This window comes from Nasonia vitripennis (assembly GCF_009193385.2).
Source record: "Nasonia vitripennis strain AsymCx chromosome 4 unlocalized genomic scaffold, Nvit_psr_1.1 chr4_random0003, whole genome shotgun sequence".
Taxonomy (NCBI): Eukaryota; Metazoa; Arthropoda; class Insecta; order Hymenoptera; family Pteromalidae; genus Nasonia; species Nasonia vitripennis.
In genome coordinates, this window is record NW_022279638.1 from 3,677,702 (window position 1) to 3,703,005 (window position 25,304).

The 25,304-nt window shown below is 37.7% G+C and overlaps 1 protein-coding gene across 3 annotated transcripts in view; it reads left to right on the top strand.

Moving 5' to 3' along the window:
• The window catches only part of LOC100116027 (MATH and LRR domain-containing protein PFE0570w), a 370,048-nt gene that overhangs the window by 71,091 nt on the left and 273,653 nt on the right, over positions 1 to 25,304 (top strand). The window lies entirely within an intron of this gene.

A 25,304-nucleotide genomic window follows, 5' to 3' on the forward strand; every position in this document is an offset into this window, starting at 1 on the left:
ACTGCAGTCAATGTCTTAGATAAGAACGATTTCATGGGAAAAATAGGCCTAAAAGAAGCTTTTTTTCTAATACCAATTCGCGAGTCAAGCAAAAAGTTTCTGCGTTTTGTATTTCAAGATCAATTGTACCAGTTGCGAGTCTTACCTTTCGGGTTATGTACTTGCCCATATGTCTTTACCAAAATTTTAAAGGTCGTAATCTCGCATTTGAGAGCCGAAGGACATAGATCGACGATCTATTTGGATGATATTTGTCTTTTCGGAGAGTCCAAAGATATCTGTCTTAAAAATATACAAAAAACTGCGGACCTGCTAACGTCTTTGGGTTTTATTATTAACTTCGAAAAAAGCCAATTAGAGCCGAATAAGAAATGTGTTTTCCTAGGTTTTATGATAGATTCCGAGAAAATGATATTAACTCTAACAGAAGAGAAAAAACGTAAAATTTTTGAAATGACTGAGGAATTTATAAATATAAAAAAATGTAAAATTCGAGAATTAGCAAAGATAATTGGAGTGCTAGTAGCTGCATGCCCAGCCGTGAAATACGGATGGCTTTTTTATAAAGCGTTAGAGACAGCCAAGTACCATGCTTTGATAGACTCAAAGAAAGACATGGATAAGAAAGTCCGTATTTCCATGGAGGCAAAACGTGATTTGGAATGGTGGAAAAAATGCATATTAAAGTCATCGTGTAACATACATAAATTTAGCTTTGAGAAAGAGATTTTTTCAGACGCTTCAACATCCGGTTGGGGTGCGGTCTCAGCAGGCAAAAGAGCGCACGGTTTTTGGAACTACAACGAGAGGAAAATGCATATAAATTTTTTAGAACTCATCGCTGCTTTTCTAGCCTTAAAATGTTTCGCAAAAAAAGATCGAAATTGCCAAATTCTACTTAGAATAGACAATATCACAGCGATAGCGTATCTAAATAAAATGGGTGGTATCAGATTTCCACATCTCAATAAAATCACCAAAGAAATTTGGGAATGGTGCATTGAGAAGGACATCTGGATCTTTGCTGAGTACGTAGCCTCAAAGGATAACATTGCCGATAAAGAATCCAGGATAAATAATGTTGACACCGAATGGGAGCTCGCTGACGAGGCGTTCAACTCGGTCGTACACAATTTCGGTCGACCAGAGATTGACTTATTTGCTACACGCAATAACGCTAAATGCGACACGTACTGTTCTTGGCAAAGAGATCCGGATGCCCTGGCAATGAACGCGTTTACAATTAATTGGAACAACAAATTTTGGTATGCATTCCCTCCGTTTGCGCTATTAACAAAAACATTAAAAAAGATTCGCGACGATAAAGCGGAAGGAATCCTAATCGTACCTCACTGGCCAGGCCAACCCTGGTTTCCGGAATTCAAGCGTTTACTAGTTAGTGATATTTTAGAATTAAAACCGTCTAATAAACTTTTGTTATCCCCTTGCAGGAAACTCACGCATCCTTTAGCGTCCCAGCTTTCACTGATTGTCGGAGTATTGTCCGGGAAGCATACAGGCAGAAGGGCCTAGAAGAAGCGCCAGTTGAGATTATAGTATCTTCGCTATCCGATTGATAACTCTTTCCTCATTCTGTTCAGTTAATAACACATTTGCAGCATCATGCCCTTTATAAATATATTTATACATGTATTTTACAGCTCTGATACTTGATACTGCTTCCACATTAATATGGCAATTAAATATTTCTAAAAGTGTTAGACAATATGGAACAACCCATCTTTTGTCAACTATTCGACCATTTGATTGTTCATGAGTCGTGCCATTGTCCCTTCTACGATAATAAGGATAACCATTCTCATCCACTACTGTTTCATTTTAAAAAATTTTTGGAAAACGTTTGGAACATTTATCCTCATCAACCATGCACCAGTCACCGCATGGTCCATGTATCATATTTTTCATTACGATTTTCATTAGGTATTTCAGCTGATATAAATCTGTCAACAATTTCAGGAGTAGTTATTTTGAAACCATGTTTCAATGTTATCAATAATTGCATATGTGATAAACCCCTTTTTTGAAATTCAATAACATATACGTAAGCTGCTACATCACCAAAATATTTTTTTTTTATTACAAAGTCTAACAAACGTTGTTTTTTCAAATCAAAAATTCTAGCACAAAGATCTGGCCGATCAGCAGCTTGTTGATGAGGAAGAAGATGTTCTTCAATTTCTTTCCACTTCGGATTGCAGGTCATGGTTAGAAAAAGACATAGTTTACCTTTTTCGTTAACTATAGCCATTGCATCTTGATAACATTGTTGCAAATGACGAGGTGAACCTATGAACGTTGATGGTAAAATAATTGTATCTGCTCGTATTTCTTTTTGATGGTCTCTGATGTATTGAATTCTATCTTTTTCTATTTTTACATAAAAATCAACAATCCATTGCTGAAACAGTCTTCGACCCATAAGAAATTGATTAAGTTTGTGATTTCTTATTGCCATTTTATATCTAACGTAAGACAATCTCGTTACACATTTATTGTTTGAATTACCTACTCGTATTAAATTCATATGCCACCCTTATGTACCATAAGGATAAAACAGGGGATAGATCCACGGTTCAACATTAGCATCCATTGTGCTAATACACTGCAAGTTTTTGGTATTTTTATTACGAATCGTAACATAAGACTCAGGAATTTCTCCATCAGCTGTTGTTGAAAAAATAGCTGCTACTTCATTTACGCGTTGAAAATTATATCTCCTATCTGATCCTGGTTTAAGAAAAAAAGTAATTGCAATTCTGAAGGAGCATTGCTATCATTTACTGATGATGGTTGATTTTCCATTTCTTCCTTCATCATTGCATAAGATTGAGCAAATATATTATTTTCTCTAATTACTCTATCTAGTATTGTAATGACATCGTGATTAATTGATGGACAGTCGATTAATCGAAAACGTACTGCCTCTTCTGGATCTATAATAAAAAGTTGCCCATAAGCAAAGTTTTCATTAACCTCTGGAAACAATGCTGTATTAATTTGATAATAAATTTGTCCTTGGATTTTAAAACAAAATGGTCCAGGACGTCTATTTTGGTCCAAACGCTAAGAAATTATTATCGAATGTTTTGAAAAAAAGTATTTGAATACAGGTGCGAGTTATTAAACATACTTAAAAGTTCATCAGGAAACGCTGGTGCAGGGTCTAAAACTACCGATCCAAGTCCACAACAATCACTGAAACATAATCCTTTGTTTGAGATTTTTTCTGAACTAAAGTGTTTAGCGTTACAGTGCTTGCACAAAATGTTCATTTGTTCTAAATAATCTTCCTCAATTACTAAAGGTTGAGGTTGTTGTTCAACATCTCTAGGTCTATCCATAACAATATTGCGAGCTGCTTGACGTCGGCGACGTTGAAGTTCAGCATTACCTTCTCGTCGATTTCATTGATAAATAATTTCTTCTTCAGGCGTACGTAAATTTCGGCGAGGCATATTTAGTAACAAATAATTCAAGGGCAAGTAAAAATAATGAATATGACAGTCAATATAATATACTTAGTAATAATTTAAAAAACAAATATGAAATCAAATTATGGTGGAAGTTAAGATAAAATTTTGTTGCATATATCTCAAGGTTATCGTTCAGGTTGTTTTTTCGTTATGAAGGTTGTGGTAAATAGGTTCAGGTTGATGTTCGTTATTGAGATTGAGGTTAAGGTTCAGGTTAATTTTTGTTTTAAAGGTTGAGGTTGATGCTGAAGTTAAAGTAAAATAATAATGTAAATTACAGTTTATGATAAAGGTTAAGGGGTCAAGCTTGGGTTAAATCCTGCAAAAAAACAAAAAGATATTCTTCTTACCAAAAAATTTTTGATTTGATGTAAATTGAAAAAAAAATTCTATTGAAAATATATAAAATATACACCATTTTTATCGAAAAAAAAACCATGTATATACCTTGTAAAATCATTGATCAAAATTCATGACATTTCACTATATAAATAAGTGTTTTCAGTCACTTGCCACGGCTTTTTGAAAGATCCGGACCGTCTTCTTTACTCTATCCGGGCTTAAAATGTACCTTAAACATGCCCCCTCGGACCGATCGAGAGACATTTCTAAAAAATATGAATTAAATATAGTTAGCAACAAATTTAGTTATCTAAAAAATATTAATTAAACATTGCTAGCAAGCAAGCTGGATTGTCTCCACACTGAGTGATCGGAAAAAGTTAAAACTTGATATGCTCTCCCTCTGCATATGCCAGATGATAAATACAAAAGCTAGTTAGCTTTCAGAGTGCTGAAGGTATAGTTCAGTCATAAATTACGCTCGAGCGCTATACATTTTGCACAAACACTACCTTCTGCTCTCTGAAAGCTAACCAGCTTTTTTATTAACCATCTGACACATGCAGAGGGAGAGCATATCAAGTTTTAACTTTTTTCAACCACTCAGTGTGAAGAAAAACCACTTTGAAAGTAAAACTAAGCACATTTGGAGCAATATCTATACACTGAGCGATTGGAAAAAGTTAAAACTTGATATGCTCTCCCTCTGCATATGCCAGATGATAAATACAAAAGCTGGTTAGCTTTCAGAGAGTTGAAGGTTGAGTTCAGTCATAGATCACGCTCGAGCGCTTATAGATTTTGCACAAATACTACCTTCTGCTCTGAAAGCTACCCAGCTTTTTTATTAACCATCTGACACATGCAGAGGGAGAGCATATCAAGTTTTAACTTTTTTAATTAATTTTAATTGTTTTTATTTATCGTCATTTATTAAAGTCTTTTAATTATATAACCTTGAAATTGATACTAACCTGAAGTAAGAATGCTGTAATGTAAAGTATTATAAGTTTCCCCTTTTTGCCCTTTTCTTTATCCTTTATGGAACTTATTTACGGTCTACACTCTTCTCCTTATTTTCTATTTTCTGCTTTTAATACTTTTTGAAACTTATCTGCACAGTGCACATGTGTCAATACGTGCGTTTACTATCTTATAGGTTAGTTTCCTCTCTTAAAAAAATGATGGCCTTTGTTGTGAAGCATTTAATACGTGATTCTGGTTGGTTGCTGGTTGGTTGCCTAGGCAACGAGATCAGAACCACGCTTTAAATTCATAACCCTCAAAACAGTCATAACTCATAACTCTGGTAGAAATGTTTGAGGTGTTTAAAATAAAATGTGGAAACCTTGATAACAGATAAAATATATGTAATATAACTAGCAAGAAATTTTAGTAAAAATTGATCATCACCAAGAGTGTATAGTATTACAACATGTGTATTGAAAAGTGGACCCCAACCCCATTTGAAGTAGTAATAAAGTGTGTGAATATTATTTAGTTTTTTGAAATGTCAGTGAGAAGTTCAATTAAAAGAATAAAGAGTTTGAAGATATACTGTGTCTCTGTGCCCAAAGTCGCCCTCGGTGTGGTTTGAGAGGTGAATTTAAAGAAAAGTTTAGTATCCGAGTCAGTAAGTTTAAGTCTATCATTATACAATGCTCTTTGAATTGTAAAAAGGCTACTATACATGTTACCTAGAAATATGTAACCTAGATGATTCTGATTTAACTGTTTTCGTTCATATTTTCTCATCCAGACTCATGCGAATTTTTTAATTGAGCAGGTCAAATTTTACTTATAGCCAGTTACGCAGAAACTACTATCTCTAGCACATTGTATTTCTGGTTTCTAGCATATTTTTACATGGAGAAAGTGATAAATGTTTTGGCTTTTTTGTCAAGGTATTAGGTAATAAGAATTTGTTTTTCCATTTTTGCATTTATTCTCATTCAAAAACTAACAGGTCTAGAGAGCTCATATTTTGCATGAGCTTTCTAGACCTGTTAGTTTTCGAATGAGAAAAAATGCAAAAATGGAGAAACAGGTATCGGTCTCAAAATCTCTCACAACTGTTAAAAGTCAAAATTCTAATTAATGTCTTAATAAAAAAGCTAAAATACTTATCACTTTCTGTATGTTAAAATACTGGAAACCAGAAATACAATGTGCTAGAGATAGTAGTTTCTGCGTAACTGGCTATAAGTAAAATTTGACCTCCTCAATTAAAAAATTCGCATGAGTCTGGATGTGAAAATATGAATGAAAACAGTTAAATCAGAATCATCTAGGTTACATGTTTTCTAGGTAGCATAGTAAGTATCTGTGTAAAATTTCAGTTGCTTTTTTATAATGCAAATAAATGGCATTTTAATGATAGACAAACCCACTGACTCTTATACTGAACTTTTCTTCAAATTCACTATTCAAACCAATGATGACGACATTGAGCATTATTAATAAATTTATTAAAAAATAGTTTTGAGGGAGTTAGTAACATGTTACATGCTTATAAAATATTAGCAGACGTTAATGTGCCGCCCAACACTTATGGTAGATTTTCTACCAGTATTATTAGAAAGAGATAGAATCAAGAGCGCGCGAAGCGCGCCTTCATTCCTAGTAGAAATAGAAGCATGGGATGTGTCATGGCTGACTGGTTATATTTAAAAAATGTTTATAATAGTCAAAAAAGGAACCATACAATGCTTGAATTATAAAAATGTTTTAGCTGTTTTACATTATCAAGTAGCGCCGTAGCGCCACGAAGGCGAGTTTGAGAAGCAGACGAATCCGCGGCGCCTCTGACACTATTTACTATATTGGTGTTCGGATTTTTCATTTCATATAATTAACATAATTTTTATATTATTTTTAATAATTATTATTTTATTATTTAATATCATTTAAACATAGAAAGAATAAGTTAGGTATTTGGGATTAACTGAAAACATGATAATTATAAATTTAGAGAAAAACCTTTATTTGTTGAAACATTACATTTTTTTTTAAATGCAAAAACTTATTACTTACATTATTAATAATACCTCATAAAATAGTACATAGTAATATTGCACTTTTTTACAGAAAAATTCTGCAGGATTTCCTGTAGGGAATCCTGTAGGATACACATGATTTTCGTGTTTTTGCAAACTTTTGCAGGAAATTCTTACAAGAAATCCCGAAGGAGAATTATTTAGAAAATGTCTAAGGATTTCTGCAGAATATTCCTAGAGTAAATCCTCCTACGTGATTTTCTGAAGGAATTACCTTCAAAATTTATTAAAAAAACAATTAAATCATGTGTATCTTACAGGAATCCTTACAGAAGATCCTGCAGGGTTTTTCTGTAAGGGATGTCTGTGAATATCTATTTCTCTTATACCACTAAATAAATAAATTATTTAAATATAAATCACAGCACATAAGACAGTCTTTCGCATTACGTAAGTTTTTATTAAAAATTCTAAATTTAGTACTAATCGAAGATTATCAAAACTTCGAAGTCAAACTTTAAAATTGAAAACGTTTTGCAATCATGCAAGTAAACATTTGCAGAAGGGTATCGAAAAACCCAAACTCTTTTTTTTTTTTTTTATTAATACAAATTCGGGGGTCCTTCGCAACTATATATATATTAATAAAAAAAAGATCGTGAAGAAATGTAATCGAATGTACCCAAACCGTCGATTATAATTTTTTTTTTTTTTTTTTTTTTTTTTTTTTTTTTTATAATGATTTGAGCGAATTTGGGGGTCTTTTGTAAAAAGCAAACTTAAATTTAAAATTCGTGTTCGCGGCGTGGAGTTTGCACAGCTCTAAGGAGCTGTGCCAACCCCATTGGTTCTTTGTCTTCCAACAATGTAATGTCAGCCATTGTTCTGCATTCAATTGTCAAAGGAGATCCTAAACAAAAGAAAAACAATTAAAAATTATGAAATTATTAAAAAAAAATAGAAACATAACGATAGACAAATACCTGCATTGCTGAGAACTCCAGTGACCCGGACAGCTTGCCCTTTCTGCATTGCAACCAGCTTTAGTATTTACCATCTAACGCATGCACAGGAAGTGCATATCAAGTTTTAACTTTTTTTAATCACTTATTGTGGAGAAAAGCCAGTTTGAAAGTAAAATTATGCACATTTCAATGAATATGCTCTCCCTCTACAACTCTCCCAAATTATTTAGATTTCTATTTTACCAAGGCGTCCTTCGGCTTGTCCAATTTTTTCGAAAGTAACTTCTTGAGGAAGAACCTTAACTGGTGCATCCATTTGTCGGTGTTGACCATGGTAGGTGACAGATGTGTTGATCTGTATGATGAGCTCGAATGCAATGAAGCCCTCTTGCCTCCGTGTCTGCGTCAGCACAATTGCCTTACTTTTGGCTCCGTCAAGACAAACAATCTGCAAAAATTGATAATAATTATAGAGAACAAGATAAAATGAAACCTAAGAAATATGATTAAAGAAACATTATAAATAAGATTAAATAAGGTTATGTATGTTTATATTATAACAAAAAAATTTTCTTACACGTCCGATTCTTATTTCATTCTGGTACACATTGATTAATTCGTCTCCCCAGATAAGGCACGTAACTCGCTTTTGCCCGTTTGTCAGCACAAATTTAAACAGGAAATAAGACTTGACTTGTTTGCGTCTCTCCATGCTCTCCACGTAGCCAGCAATTTCCCTGAATTACATATCAAAATTTATGAATAAATTGAAAATTAATTAATTTTTTGAATAGAAAATGATGATACTTACACTGCTGGATCTTTATCAACTATTTCATCAAATAGTTCATTATTAGAGTAGTCGAGATGGATTTCAGCCTCAGCCATTTTTTTTTGCTAAAAAAAATCATTGTTTTTATATTATTTTATATATTATTATATTTTATATTTAAAATTTTTAATGAAATCGCGATCAATTTTTAATAATAGGAAATAACCGCGCGAATTAACGTCCACGTGCGCGTGATAGAAAATAACCTAAAATGCATGCTTCTACGTATATCTCGTGCATGATATCAGGAAACATTTAAACAATCAAATACTGATACTTAAATCAACATTAATGGATATTTAACGACATTTTATTAATATTTACCTGTATAATTTTATGATGAGTCCAAATTTCTTCGATGAAAATCACTTGTTGGGCAGCACGAACACGTGTTGGCGTGTTGCTCCAACGGCGTCCAAATCGAAAAAGAAATCAATATGGCGCTGCTCACACTGACGGTAGTCATATCGCGTAAAGATGCGTGCGCATATGCAACGTCATATGACGGTCACAATCCGATCAGTATAATTTACAGCACAGAATTAAATAATATTTACATATTATTTAAATAAAAAACGTTAGAAATAGTATTCTTAAAATGTATTTTAATATTTTAATACGACATTAAGACACTATTTTAGAAACTATAGAAACTACTACAGAAATAAAAATCTTACTAACTCGAAATTAAAATTCGACGCATGCGCTCTGTATGAGCCAATCATATCATCGCATTCTGGGCTTCACCTCATCTGGTCATGACTTTTTTATAGAAGGATTAATAAATATATTTACCGTGAGAAGTTATACCCTGCTTGATTATTATTTTCAACATATACTAATGATTTTGATAACATTTTAACAAAAATCAATTCTCAAGGATGATTTGAAAGACTGCTCTCGAGTCCCATAAGAGCAATTTTCTTCAGTATTGTCCAACTTTACCGAAAACGCGATTACCATAAAGTAGTAGTTGGGCACGTTTGATTACAATGTCCAACTATTGGGGCTAAGACCGCGTCCAAGTACTGGTTCAACAGTATCAAATGATGTCCAACTATACCGTGTTTTTATGCTACTCTTCAAAATTTATTTTTATCATAAAAACTGATTGTTTGAGGTTTGGTTTTTTTAAATTAAAAGTTAATTGTGTCGGCTAAACGTTGGTGTTGAAGGATTTTGATACTTTCCAATTTATCCATGCGAAATAAATGAGCTTCTAAAATTTCCTCAGAATCTGTGTATGTATTGGGCGTTTTACCTTAGATGGTTTAAAAAAAAAACAGCATATCTACACAAATAATTGTTTGCAGCATCCCTTTCATCTGGACCAATCTTAAAATATTTTTTATTTATCCATGTGTATACATATTTCATGTGCATACATACATATGTCATAAAATATGTCAAAAATATAAATAAAAAAAAAACATTTATTGCGTATATTTTTTTTAATTATATACAACAAAGCTTCCAATTTACCTAGACTTAATCTTAAAAATGTTTTCCGGTAGGATCGTATATTTTTATTATGTGTACCTGTCTATAACATTAAATAGTTTTTTATTTATAAAATACATTAAGTTTTGTGGAATAAATGCAAAAAAAAAATTCGGATGGACGGACGGGGAGACATTTTTTAAGTTCTTTTATTGCTAAAAACTAATTGAAATTCGATAGATTTGACATTTTTTTGGTAACCTGAATGATTTCCAGGTTCAAAGAACATTTCTACCGTAAAATAAATATAATTTTTTATTATACGAGTTTTGGAGGGTCTGCCATGGCCACGTTGAATAGAACAGATACACTAGCTTCGTCTGCTTAGCAAGTTGCAAGTTATACTCCCTATATCTCATCATGTCTGGACGCGGTAAAGGTGGTGGCAAAATCAAGAGCAAGTCAAAGACCCGCTCCAACAGGGCTGGACTCTGGGTCCCCGTCGGACGTATCCATCGTCTGCTGAGGAAGGGCAACTATGCCGAGCGAGTGGGTGCTGGCGCTCCGGTCTACCTGGCCGCCGTCATGGAGTACTTGGCCGCTGAGGTTCTCTAGTTGACTGGCAACGTCGCTCGCAACAACAAGAATGTTGAGGACAACAAAGAGTCTGACATAGCTTTTATTCCCGTGTTTTTTCCAACAAGGGCATAAAAGGGACTTTTTTTATGCATGAAAGTTGGGTAGGAGATCGTGCATTTCAAGTCGTACACAAAAAATTTGAGAAATTTGAAAAAATTAAAAAATTAAAAAATTTGCGAAAATTTGAGAGATTTGAAAAACGGGTATAAACCGAGGGGAGAAAAAAAATCTCTTCGCTACTCATCAAACGGGGAGAAAATAATTTGCTCCCTTCTTAAGCTCAAACTTTTTCTAACGCACTTGAAATGGACGATTTTCTACACTACTTTTAGGTATGAAAAAAGACCTATTTCATGCGCTTGTTGAGAAAAATTATGATCGAGTGTATGATTTATGTTATAATGTTTTGCAAGAGATATAATATTTACGATTTCTCGTCTTTGGTAGAAATATTTGTAACAATAAAATCAAGTTCTGTGATTTTTTTTGGCGATCCAAGTGACGCAATTTATTTCTATAAGCAAACATGAATTTAAATAATTTATCACTAAGCTTTGAATTTTTAGTCAATGATGGACATTCAGGAATTATTTTCTCCTGGAGGTGACACCCTTTATTTTGATGTTTGCTACCTCTGTGATTTTTTTAGAAATGCTCCAAGCAATTCATAAGCTTTGCCACAGGCTTTAAATATGAATTTTAATCATTTTAGCACAAATTTATGGATATCTTCATTTTTAGCCAAAGATACAGGGTCTCTGCCATTCTGTGACACAGACAGGAACTTTTGCACTATAAATATAAGGTATCTCCGTGAATTTTTTGGTGGTCGTAGTCTGGATCGAAATCTTACTTTCAACAATATTAAGGTTTAAATGGCTTATAAGATGGGTATTATATATATATATATCTACCTATATTATATAGACGTTTTGGACATACTCCCCCCCGCAGCCCCCCCGCAGCCCCCCCGCACATTTTAGCAGCTTTTTCTTAAATATAATTTACTACTATAAAGAAAAACAAACCACCGTTAAAATATATCAGGTATAGTACTGCATTAAGATGTTGTATCAGCCTCGGGAAAATTCCACATTCTTCGTAGTAACTCTTCCAAGCCCCCATTACAAGCTTCAAAAAACCTCCAAATTAAAACCTTCAAATTAAAACCTTCAAAAAAAAGAATATTTAATGACGCATCAGCGCATACATTCAAATGAAAAAAAACATTCATGCAAAATATGTTCAAAATCATTCAACAACAAAAGTAATTACAATAGGCACATACGTATTCATAAATAAATCATAAAGTACTCCAATAATGTTTTTATACTTTTATAAATATATTTATTTATTTTTTGGAAATATATTTTATTACTTTTCTAAATCTTTGTAGTACTTATTTTTCCTACTAACGTAAATAATGACGGTACGTATCAACATATATCTACGTTAGATTTTTTCGGTAAATTTGATCTATATGGTGCTTTTCTTCGTAGACAATATTCCGTTAACCAAAAAGTAATTTGTAAAAGTTGTTGCCCGCATATATATACTAGTGGGGCTCCGCCCCCCTGCTCGCTGCGCTCGCCAACCCCCCGATTCTTGTTTTAGTGTAAATTTAATTTTCAACGTAATTGTTAGAAGTAGCTTAATCAAGACAAAAAAAGAGGTTAAATTCATACCACTTGCATCGATATATATGTATCATTTTTCAAGTAGTAAGTAATTTGTTTTTAAATATAGTACATATTATTAAAATTTGATATAGTGATGATTAAAATATAAAAATTGTGATGCGGGCAACAACTTTTACAAATTACTTTTTGGTTAACGGAATATTGTCTACGAAGAAAAGCACCATATAGATCAAATTTACCGAAAAAATCTAACGTAGATATATGTTGATACGTACCGTCATTATTTACGTTAGTAGGAAATTGATAAATTAAAAACATTTATGATCTTATAAAGTTTTTACAATGCTGAATATAAACACGCGAAAGTGATAACAATACAAAAGCAAAAGACAATGCTTAGTATAAACACATCAAAGTGTCAACAATATAAAAGCAAAAGTCAATGCTTAGTATACGCACATCAAAGTGTTAACAATACAAAAGCAAAATAAAAACCTTATAAGAATTATTTACTTCAAACAAAGTCAAACTTTAACAAAAAATATTACAAAAAAACGCTCCTGTCTATTTACCTCATGGGTGGTGTGGAAAAAATAGAAAAAAAAATTTATACCACTCTAACCTCAAAATGCAAACTTTAATTGCAATTTTCGGCTCTCGTGGTATAAAATATCGTATGATACTGTTGTGGGAGGTGTTTTTCTACCTTGCTCGATTTTCTCACTCGCAGTGCTCGTGCGAAAGCCTCGAGAAAGGTAGAAAAGCACATCCCACAACAGTGTGATAATATACTATTAAGTTATCTCTCTATTGGTTTATCTCTACTCTTATATATAATTTAGATACTACTATGCTATGAGCTTGTAATGGGGGCTTGGAAGAGTTACTACGAAGAATGTGGAATTTTCCCGAGGCTGATACAACATCTTAATGCAGTACTATACCTGATATATTTTAACGGTGGTTTGTTTTTCTTTATAGTAGTAAATTATATTTAAGAAAAAGCTGCTAAAATGTGCGGGGGGGCTGCGGGGGGGCTGCGGGGGGGGCCTGGTGGGGGGGCCGCGGGGGGGCTGCGGGGGGGGCTGCGGGGGGGCTTTTCAGATTATTCAAATCACATGAAAAATGGAAGAATTTTCCCTTATTTTGCGGGGGGGCTGTGCGGGGGGGCTGCGGGGGGGCTGCGGGGGGGAGTATGTCCAAAACGTCTATATAATATAGGTAGATATTGTAACGAGGAACAACGTCGCTCGCCACGCCGGTAATCGAGGCAGGATAGAGAGTGACGAAATAGGGCGGCGTTGGCTCAAGTGGTAGCACGCGCGCCTAGAGATCTCGGGAGCGCCGGATCGATTCTCGGTCCCGGCGTCTCCTTTTGTAATTTTCTCCTCTCACGTCACTCTCACTCCGTTACAATATATATATATATATATATATGTGTGTGTGTGTGTGTGTGTGTGTGTGTGTGTGTGGCTTTAAGGATATTTTAATAAAAAGGTGAGAAAATTTTACAAAAAAAAAGGATATTTATGTCCATAGCGAAAAACGCTTCTCTGAGGAGCTATGAATTAATTAATTTGTGCTGAAAACCCAAAAATTGCCAAAATTGACATCTTTGTCTCCCTACCATTTTGGTATAAAGTAATTTCAAAATCTGAAAAAATTCAGGTGCATTGGAAACTGTTTCTGGAACATATTTACCGTGGGTTAAAGAAAAAAGAAAATTTTTGATCTTCGATTTGACAGAAAACCACCCATATATATATATATATATATATATATATATATATATATATATATTGTAACTGTGGTTTTCGTACTATCCCAGTAACGGTGCTATCCCTCGCCCGGGGCTTGGAAAATGACCCGGTGGCGCCAGGCGCTCCTCGTGAGCGCCAGAGTCTCGCGACTCTTTGTTTCCCGGCGCGAGGGGTTTTTGCAGGTGGTTTGCTCGGCTAGCTGCAGCCCCGAAAAACGGTAAGGAGAGAGGGCGGTTCGGGATAATAGAGACACGCGGTTTATCAGACGGAACTGTATATTCTTAGTATATTCTTACAATTTAAAATCGATTCGTACAACTTGTTGAGATAACCCGTGAACATAGGCAACTCCGACAAACAAATACCCGTACACGAAAGATATCCCGCGTGACTCGCGCACGTCTCAAGGCTCGAGAAGCAACCAGATCACACACTTGCTCGCACTTTTCGTCTTTCACTCACTCACACAATTATGTTGCACGCGAATTCCGCAAACGCCGAACGACTTATCCTAGAATTGCCCGACCACCTTACGCCTCGTGCGTCCAAGTGTCGGCGCCAAGTATTAACCTACGTTTTCACAAAACAGGGAGTAACTGCAACAACATCAGCAGGCAAGGGCACTCCCAAACAGCAGCAGCCTAGGAACAAGAAGATAAGGTCAGCACCACTATCAACGAACACATCGAGAAATCCCTCACCAGCCCGCTCTGCCGGTGTGACAACATCAACGCCGTCCGTTGAGGCTGCCTTGAAGGATATTCGCAGTGCCCTTGACCACATTCGCAATGCTCAAACGGAGGCCCTCAAGACACAGAACATCATGTCGGAGAGGATCTCCAAAATTGAGGAGCGTCTCGGCCCAATTGAGAGGCGACTCAAGGCCCTCGATGAGCTGCTTGCACTCAAGACCCGCATACAAAATGCTGAGTCCACCATCACCGAGCTGCAGGCACAAATTCAAGATCTCTCATCGAGGAGCCCGACAATGCAGCAGGACAGCAGCAGCACTGTGTCCAACGCTGCGGAGATTTGCAGCCTGCGCAGTAAATTGGTAGAGGTCAGGAGGCGACAGGAGCAGACCTCTAACAGTGCGGTTGTTGTCACGGGCCTGCACTACACCCGTGAAACCTGGCTGCATCTCCTCGCTTTCTCAGTCGTGAGTTCGCTTGACCCCACGGTCCTCAGAAGGGACATATCATCAGTCAGGACCATGGGGAGGCTTGATGCAACCAACAGCTCCGCCAGGGGTGACGGCAGACTGCCATCATTAGCAGTCACCTTATCTTCAAGTGCGCTTGCACGCTCGATTGTCATCGCCAAAGCCCGGAAACGCAAGCTACACACCAGCGAATTGGACGCTACCTTGCTGGAGGAGGCTAAAGCTCTGAGTCCTGACTATGAAGGGCTCATAAACATCAACGAGCTGCTTCCCTCAGACGTCCATAAGTTGAGTACAGAGGCCAAGATGAGGCAGGGCTGCCGAACGTTCGTCAGGGAGGGGAGACTATACATGCGCTGTAACGATGACAGCGAGCGTGCTACGATCATTAACACCGACGCCGAGCTGGAGACTTTTTTAGCCCGGTTTCCGCTTGCTGCCGACATCGTTCAACACTGAGGCTACAACACAAACACATCATTCCACCACATCCACCATCAAGCTCATCTGCCATATCTTCATCTGGTTCTAAGATATCTGTCCGAAGGTCTACGAGTCCGTCATTTTAATGGGAACTCGCTTACGGGCCACATTGAGATGATCAGACTTTTCTTAACCACTCGCTCTCCATTCCACGTAATAGTTGTTACTGAGACCTGCTTAAGCGACAAGGTATCGTCCATCCCTTCACTGGATGACTACCTACTGTACAGATGAGACAGAAACGGAAACGGAGGAGTTGTATCCCTCTACATACACAAATCTCTGACAGTTAGCGTTATTTCATCATCTGACGGTGAATGGTCTGGTAAGCCAGGCAAGCCTGAATATCTCTTCTGTGTGGTATCGGCAAAGGGAGTCTCTCCTATCTTCGTGGGGGTTGTGTATCGTCCACCTCATGCTGCATTCTTCCAAGGCTCTAACTTCATAGACCAACTAACAACCTACATGTACAACTATTCCACGAAGGTCATAATGGGAGGCTTCAACTCTGACCAACTTTCTTCATCTGAAGATGCCAAGCTGATCAAGGCCTTCATTGATGAAAACTTCCTTTCATCTGTTCCCTATGGTGCCACGTACCACAAACAGGGTTCTGATACCTGGCTTGACCTGTGTCTTATCGACGAGCAGGATCGCCTGCTGTCATACAGGAAGACAAACTCACCGTTCATCAACGGACATGACCTTATCACCGCCACTCTCGACGTACAGATTCCACGATATGTACCTAACACATATTCTTACAGAAACTTTAAAGGAATCAGCGCCGAGAAGCTAAGGGACTTTCTTAGCGCATGTGACCGGTCATTCCTCACCTCTTCATCACTCGACGAATGCTTATCCACACTTAACGCTAACCTCACTAACACCATCAATCATCTCGCCCCATTACGGACTGTGACACCAAGAAGACAGCGTCACCCGTGGTTCACCACGGCTCTTGGTGATCTTGTATCTGAGAGAGATAGACTTTACAGGCCTTTCAGGAACTCCAGGCTCGATTCGGATCTCCGCATATATAGGCTAGCTAGAGACAATGCTCAAAAACAAGTCGAGGAAGCCAAGCTGAATTATTACTATTCACGCCTGTCAACCTTGACTGATGTTGCCGAGATCTGGAGAGAGTTGGAGAAACTTGGAATATCTGCCACCAAGGCCCCTTCACCATCTCGTTATAGCACAGATGAACTCAACAAGCATTTCAGCTCGATCTCCAATGATCCGTTAGCTCCTGCTGTTGAGAATTATCTCCTCACCCTGGAAAGTCTTGACCTCCCGGAGCATTTCGAGTTCATGACCATAACGGAATCGGATGTGTTGGCTGCAGTATCGCACTTCGACACTCAGGCCAGGGAAAGCGACGGAATCCCCCAGGTTGTCATATCAAAAGCATTGCCAGTGCTCGCTCCCCTACTAAGTCATATTTTCAACCTGTCTCTGAGCGAACCCTGTTTTCCATCTGCCTGGAAATTGTCGCTTGTGCGTGCACTCAACAAAGTCAGTTCACCAACTGCCCTGACTGACTACCGTCCGATTTCACTTCTCTGCTTTCTCTCCAAGGCCCTGGAGTGGCTGGTGCACAGGAAGGTCTCAGAATACCTTGAATCAAGACTCTTACTAGACAACTTTCAAACAGGCTTCCGCGCTGGTCACAGCACTCAGTCTGGCCTAATTAAGCTAACTGATGATGTCAGGGTCGGGATAAACAAAAAGAAAATGACACTTCTCCTCTTTGACAAGGCCTCTTTTTTAGCAAGGCGTTTGACACTGTATGTCACGTCCGGCTCCTGAGAAAGCTATCCACCTTCGGCTTCTCTAAGCAGGTCATTCGCTGGTTTGCCTCCTATTTCACTAGGAGAGATCAGGCCGTCGTTGGTGACAATAGCGAGCGCTCCTCTCCGCGGTGTCTTAACATCGGCGTCCCGCAGGGCTCCGTCTTAGGTCCATTGTTGTTCGCATTGTACATCAACGACATCGGTTTCTGACTTGATTCCGATGTTTCCCATCTTATCTATGCGGATGACTTGCAAACTTACAGTCAATGCCACCTCAAGGAGCTCGATTCTTTATCAAACAAGATGAGTGCTAACGCTGAGAGGATAATGGGCTGGGCTGCGCAAAATAGGCTTAAACTCAATGTTAATAAAACCAAAGCAATTGTCCTGGGCTCCCCTTACTACATAAATTCACTTCCTTTAACAGCTAACACTTTCATTAATATCGGGGATGTCCAGGTCAACTTTGAATCCTCTGTGCATAATCTGGGATTTGTGCTTGACTCTAAACTCACGTGGAAAGAACACGTTACTCAAGTGTGTAAGCGTGCTCACTCGCTAATGTACAGGCTTTACTTTTTCAGTAAGAGTACCAATCTCAGGTTGCGCAAGCATCTTGTGCAAGCACTCCTATTTCCGATCATCGAGTACTGTTCTCTTGTATACTATGACCTGACGCAGGAACTCGACTTAAAACTACAGAGGCTCGTGAACACAGGAATTCGGTACATCTATGGTGTAAGGAGATATGAGCGCATCTCCCCGTACAGGCGGGAGCTGCAGTGGCTAACCACTTCCGGACGCAGGAAGTACTTCACAGCTTGTTTCTTACGTAAAATGTTTAACTCGGTTGTACCATCATACGTACTGGCCTTTTTTGACTTTTGCGTTACACTCCGGCCTGTGAGGGGCGAGGTAACACCTCTGGAAATTCCTGCTTTCGCGACGGAGACGCTGAGGAACTCGTTCCATATTAGCGCTTCATACCTATGGAATAACCTGCCATCACACATCAGAAATACTTCATCCACCGTCACTTTCAAAAAACTTGCTAGGGATCACTTTTTTCAACTACGAAAACACATAAATCGTACACAGTCCACGCACGCACACACGCACCTACTTTTTCGCTCATTCCACTTTCACTATCGCCTCACTCTCTCACTATACATACTTTAAACATGCCTCAATCTATTATCTATTGTATTGTTTTTTTTCTGTTCTCACCTGTAACACTGTAAACTTATAATCGTACAATATAATGTACGCAAAATAAAACTAATCTAATCTAATCTAATCCTCGTGTCCCAGCAAGGGAAGTAGAGGGTTGTCTGGTGTTTACTCCTTGACCATACGACGTAAGCGTTCGATCTCCTTACGCCTCTGAATATCTTCTGGGCGCTCGTTGGTCTCCTCTTCTTCTATAGGTTCTGGCTCTGGGCTTGCAGGTAATTGTTGGTCGTACTTACATAATAAGATAACCAATAAATCCAAATAAGGTAGCCAGTGTCCGTATACAGTTTATTAATGATCGTTGTAGGTAACCTTATGTTGTGATAATAAATGTTATCTATGATGATGATGATAGGTAGCCTGAGGTGTCTATTCAGGGATGCAGGTATTTTGCCTGTAAGATTTTAGATCACAGATGTGTATTTTTGAGACTATCTGGTTGTCTGCCGAAACTAACTCGTACGCCAATGGCGAAAGAACTTTTGACCGTGTATGGTCCCTTATACGATTTCGTTAGTTTTGCTGCGAATTTTTTTGACATATCTGACAAGACTCGGTTACGTATTAAGATGAAATCGCCTACTTTGTAAGTAAGATTGCTGTGACTTTTGTCACAGTATTTTGCTTGGCGATTGTGCGCGTTTTCCTAATTTTGTACGACCCAGTCTCTAATCGCTTTTAATCTATAGAGTCTTTCTGCCCACTGATCTACGTTACCCCTTTTGATGATATCTGAGTTTCTATTTCTTTGCGCAGGGAGTGTATCGGTTACGGCTCGCGTCCAAAATTTAGGAAGGCTGAAGTAACTTGCGTAAACGTATGTTTGGAGGTATTAAATGCGAAACGGAAGTCTAAAATGTGGTTGTCCCACTCTCGGTGATCTTGTTCGATAAATGCCATGATCATGGTTTTTAGTACGCGATTTACTCTTTCTACTGGGTTAGCTTGTGGGTGATCGGGTGGTGTGGTAGAATGTTTGATATTAGGTTGCTTTGTATATTATATTAGAGTTTTGTTAATGAATTCTGTACCGTTCTCCGTTATGAGCACTCGTGGTGTTCCTCAGCGAGTTATTATTAAATCGTGTAAAGCGTCTTTAATTGATTTTCCGGTGGCTTCTCTTAACGGTTCGATTTCTATCCAGCGGGTGAATAAGTCCTGTATTACTAACAGATAGCGTTTTCCCTTTTTGCTACGTGGCAGCGTGCCCACAATGTTGGCTGCTATAACGCTCCAAGGGTGTTCGATAATGCGTTGACGTAGCATTCCCGGTGGTGCCAATTGCTCGGGTTTGACTTTTTGACACGTCACATCGCTTAACGTAATTTACGATATCCTTATACATGCTTGGCCAAAAATAATCTTTTGCTATGCGTGCGTGTGTTTTGTCAATACCTAAGTGGCCGCTCTGCGTGTCTTCGTGTGCTTCGAACAGTATTCGGTTTCGGTCCTTTGATTTTACTACGAGCTTCCAGATAGATTGATCTCATTTGATCGTATCAAGGAACGTATTTTCGGTTTTGTGATACAAGATATCCCCGGCAATATGCCAATTATTATATTTCTTAGGATTTTTCCGTACTTCGTCGATTCTTCCTTTATACCAGTCATCGTTATCGTCTTTCAGAGTGTTAACCTCATCGAGTTGGTTTTCGTACATACGCGTCGGGTACGTGGTGCATGGTCCCTTTTCTACGTTTAATATCGACGTCGTATGCCGTTAGATACATCGACCAGCGAGCTAGCCTACCTACGGGTTTTTTAAGTGACTTTAGCCACTGCAGACTACTATGGTCCATAATGACTTTGAAGTGTGTGCCCTCTATATAACCTCGAAATTTTTCGATCGCCCAGATGACCCTCAGACATTCCAACTCTGTGGTCGTGTAATTTTTCTCGGCGTCTGTTTTGGTTCGGCTTGCGTACGCGACAACTCGTTATTTGTCGTCTATGATTTGCGTTAAGACGTTACCTAGTCCTACGGTGCTTGCGTCGATTTGTATGGTAAAAGGTTTAGAATAATCGGGCTGCATTAATATAGGAGCGGTCATTAAACGTTCTCTTATGTTTTTGAATGCCGTTTGCTGTTCTGGTCCATATTCCAACTTTTTATCCTTTTTTAGTAGACTGGAGATTAGCTGTATTAATGACGCGAAATTTTCAATAAAACTGCGGTACCATGATGTCATTCCGATAAATCTCCGTATTTGTTTTAACGTTTTAGGTACGGGGTACTCGCGTATAGGCGCGACTTTTTCGCTGTCGACTTGAAGTCCGTTTTCGTTTACTAGATAGCCAAGATATTTTACTTCAGATAGGGAAAATTTGCTTTTTTCTTTATTAATTGTTGAGTTAGCGTATTTAACCTTTAGCCATTTTAGGTGTTCGTCGAACATTTCTGTGACGATGATTATTTAATATTGATCCTATTAGCGGTAATGGATAGGCATCCTTTTTAATAATCGCATTAATTTTTCGCAAATCGAGGCAGAATCTGCGCGTGCCGTTGGCTTTGCGCGCCATGTGTACCGGTGATGACCAATCACTGTTCGAACGTTCGATGATGTCCTCGTCAAGCATTTCGTCAACTTCGTTAAATAAAATTGTTTCAACGGTCGGTGATATTGGATAAGGTCTTTGTTTAATTGCAGGGTGATTATTTACGTCGATAACGGCTTCTTTTAGCGAAGTTTTCCCGAGTTTTCCGGATGATTTAGGTATTTCGTTATTTAGAAATTCTTCGAGAATTTTTTCTTCCGAGGGACGAGTTCATGTAATCCGTAACATGCTTCCGTCGTTTCCGACGTTTCTGCGAAACTTTTTTCGAAGGTATATCTATCGAACGGTTGTGAACCGAAGATATACGTGAAATTAGTGAAATCGGCGATTACGCCGAAACTGTATAACGCGTCTATCCCTAAAATACAGTCTTGATCGAGGCAGTCAAGAACTCTTGTTTCAGTTTCTCGTATTCTATCTTAGAATTTAATTGGTGTGTGTATAATTTCACATATCTCTTCTGTATAACCTATCGGCGTCGTGACTCTCCCGGTTACGTGCTTGTTCACTAATAGTGCGTTTTTCGTTGCTATTTTATGTATTTTCGGTCCTATGAACGTTTTACTCGCTCCGCTGTCTATCAGAGCTTTAAATTTATTGTCTACTATGCTGACGGTAGAGTAAAGTAGGTTCGGGGATTTTAAAGGTAAGCTGCATAATTTATCCGTCGTGTAGATATCCTCGTAAATTAAATCGTCTCTTATAAATTTATAGCTTGAATTTTTTATTAGAAATTCAGGTGCTTCGCTGACGGCTGTCTCGATGTCTTGTAGGTAATCCGAAAACGCAAGTTGTTCTTTTTCTTCGATATTTAAGCTATCCCTTTGCGACGGAGTGAATTTTAAATATTCAAAGTTATTATCTTGAATTTCCGCGTTTTCTCGTTGATTATTTAAGATATCCGATGCTTTATTTGAGATATCACAAATAGCCTTAGGCTCGATTTTGTCTTTATTGGTTAGATAACCTGATTTTTCGGAGATAGCTTTTAAGTCAGCCTCGTCATTTTTTGTATGCAACTTTTTTCGTCGCAGACTGCGTTTATTTTTGTCGGGTAGATATCCAAAGTTTTGTTTAATTCGACCCTTTTCTGTTTTCCAAGCCGCATCGGCCTTATTTTGCGACTTTAGTCTGCGTTTCCCGTACATTCTGGACAATTTACTCGGAGGTATCCTATTAATCCGCAATCGTTGCAGAATATTTCCGTTGGATTACATTTCGGGGAATTTATAAATCGTGTTCCGATTTTTCCGCATTTATAGCAAAACGCGCGTTTTGGGCCTTCGCATTCTCGCGAGAAATGTCCAGATTTTCCGCAGATATAACAGATCTGTATCTGTGTCGTTGGTCTGTTGTTGTTGTGTAGGTTTGTATTAGGTGATTGGTTTGTCGGTTGTTTCTGGTTATTGTTAAAGCGTTTGTCACGTCCGTAACCTAAATTATTTAATTCGTCCTCGTCAGGCAAGGTATCCTCCGTAAAGTCCGGTTCTCTATGTTCTACGCGTGCTCGATTTTGTTCTTCGTCTAGTTCGAGGTTAGATAATTGTTGTCTAATATTACGCTGCGGGCGTTGTTTTCTATAAGCTAAGTCCGGTATGAGAGAATCTTCGGCGCTCGGAGGTGGTTTGTATGTTCTCGCAATCATTAGGCCTTTCTCTTTGCGTACTGCAATAGCTTCCAGCTCTTGGAACGTAAAGATTTCGGACTTATCGATTTGGGTTCGTAATCTCGGTAGCATATTTCGGAGAGCTAGATTTATTTCACGGACTGGTCCTAGCGGAGGTATCATGCTCGCATTCGCCTTGCGTTTTCCATGAGCGCGAACTGAAAATCTGCGTCTGAAAAACGTGCACGCCATGCGTTTTCGAACTGCTCGAACGTAACCCAGTTATCCGAATTTATTCTGTACCACTGAAAGGCAACCCCTCGAAGGAAAAACGGCAATATTCCAAATAAATCATCCGAAATGTGCATATATATACAGGGTGTTTCATTTTAATCCGACCACGACAAAAAACCATGGAAAAACTAATTTTAACGAAAATGACCTTAACAAAAGTTGAAGGGGGTAAAGGGGGCCATCGAATGACACAAACACCTATGACCTTGAACTCGATTTTCAAGGTCATTTGAGGGTAATATTGATTTTTTTAAATAGGAACCTCTATTTTAGACCTTGGAATCGGATAGAGCGGAAAAAATTACGTCGCAAAGGATATTTTAAGTTTGCTTTGGTGACCTCGAGAAGGTCAATTCAAGGTCAAATAACAAAAAATCTGCTAAACAGCTGTTTGTCTGGTTTTATTTTACTGATGTCGAAAGATGACCTTGACAAAAGTTGAAGGGAGCAAAAGGGGCCGCGTAATCACACCAACACCTTTGACCTTGAAGTCGATTTTGAAGGTCATTTGAAGATCATTGTATTTTTTTAACGGGAACCCCTATTTTTGACCTCGGAATACGGAGCAGCGGAAAAAATTACGTCGGAAATTACATTTCAAGTTTGCCTTAATGACCTTGAGAAGGACAATTCAAGGTCAAATAAGAAGTATCAGCCTATAATTGTTTTCCTTTCAATTTTTTCGTAGAATTATCATTTTGTTATTGTAATAAACATTAAGAGAATAATTGACTTAAAATGTGATTATGCTTTGCTGACTTCAAAGCCATTTTATAAGGTCAAAAGTGCAAAAATGCAATATCAAATGTTATGTGGAGTCCATATTTATATCCTAACTTTAGTGTTGCACAGGAACAACGACGTGGACGTAATAGGATTGTGTTCCCTTTGGGGTGCTTGATTAGAGTGAGTCTCCTTGCCTCTCACTTTTATTATGTACAGATTTGAATGTAGGTGCCCAAAGACACCACCATTTTTTTGGATTCTATTCAGTTCTTGGGATGTTTTCGTAAGCGAATTTTTATCCTATCTTTAGCGTTACTCAGGAACGACGTGGACACAATTGGCTACTAATTTTCCTTATCGAATTTTGCCTGAATTTATTGTTGAAATAAATAATTTATTTTGTAAAGATGATTTTTCATGTTGAATTTTCCCGCGACTCATTGTTGAAATAGACTATTTTTCTAATAAGAGATCTCTTTTCATATGAATTTATCCTCTACTCATTGTTACTTACACTTAGTATTCAATAGTTTACTAGTTATTGAATAGTTATTGATTAGCCAAACTAATCAAATATCATTTGTTTAACATTTTCTCATTTTCATTCATTGACCTTTATTTTTTCTATTAAAATTTATTACTCATCGAAAGCTATCTAATTTGTTCAGTTTGGTAAAAACAAAATTTTTTATTGAACTTGTTATAAATTTTTAACAATGGCTGATTATCCAGCCGCTGAAAGGGTTGATATTTTATTGATTCTTGGTGAATAATCACTCACTCTATCACTCCATCACTCTAATCAAGCACCCCGAAAAGTGAGGGGCAAGGGGACTCACTCTAATCAAGCACTCCGAAAAGTGAGAGGCAAGGAGACTCACTCTAATCAAGCACCCCAAAGGGAACACAATCCTATTACGTCCACGTCGTTGTTCCTGGGCAACGCTAAAGTTAGGATATAAATATGGACTCCACATAACATTTGATATTGCATTTTTGCACTTTTGACCTTACAAAATGGCTTTGAAGTCAGCAAAGCATAATCACATTTTAAGTCAATTATTCTCTTAATGTTTATTACAATAACAAAATGATAATTCTACGAAAAAATTGAAAGGAAAACAATTATAGGCTGATACTTCTTATTTGACCTTGAATTGTCCTTCTCAAGGTCATTAAGGCAAACTTGAAATGTCATTTCCGACGTAATTTTTTCCGCTGCTCCGTATTCCGAGGTCAAAAATAGGGGTTCCCGTTAAAAAAATACAATGATCTTCAAATGACCTTGAAAATCGAGTTCAAGGTCAAAGGTGTTGGTGTGAATACGCGGCCCCTTT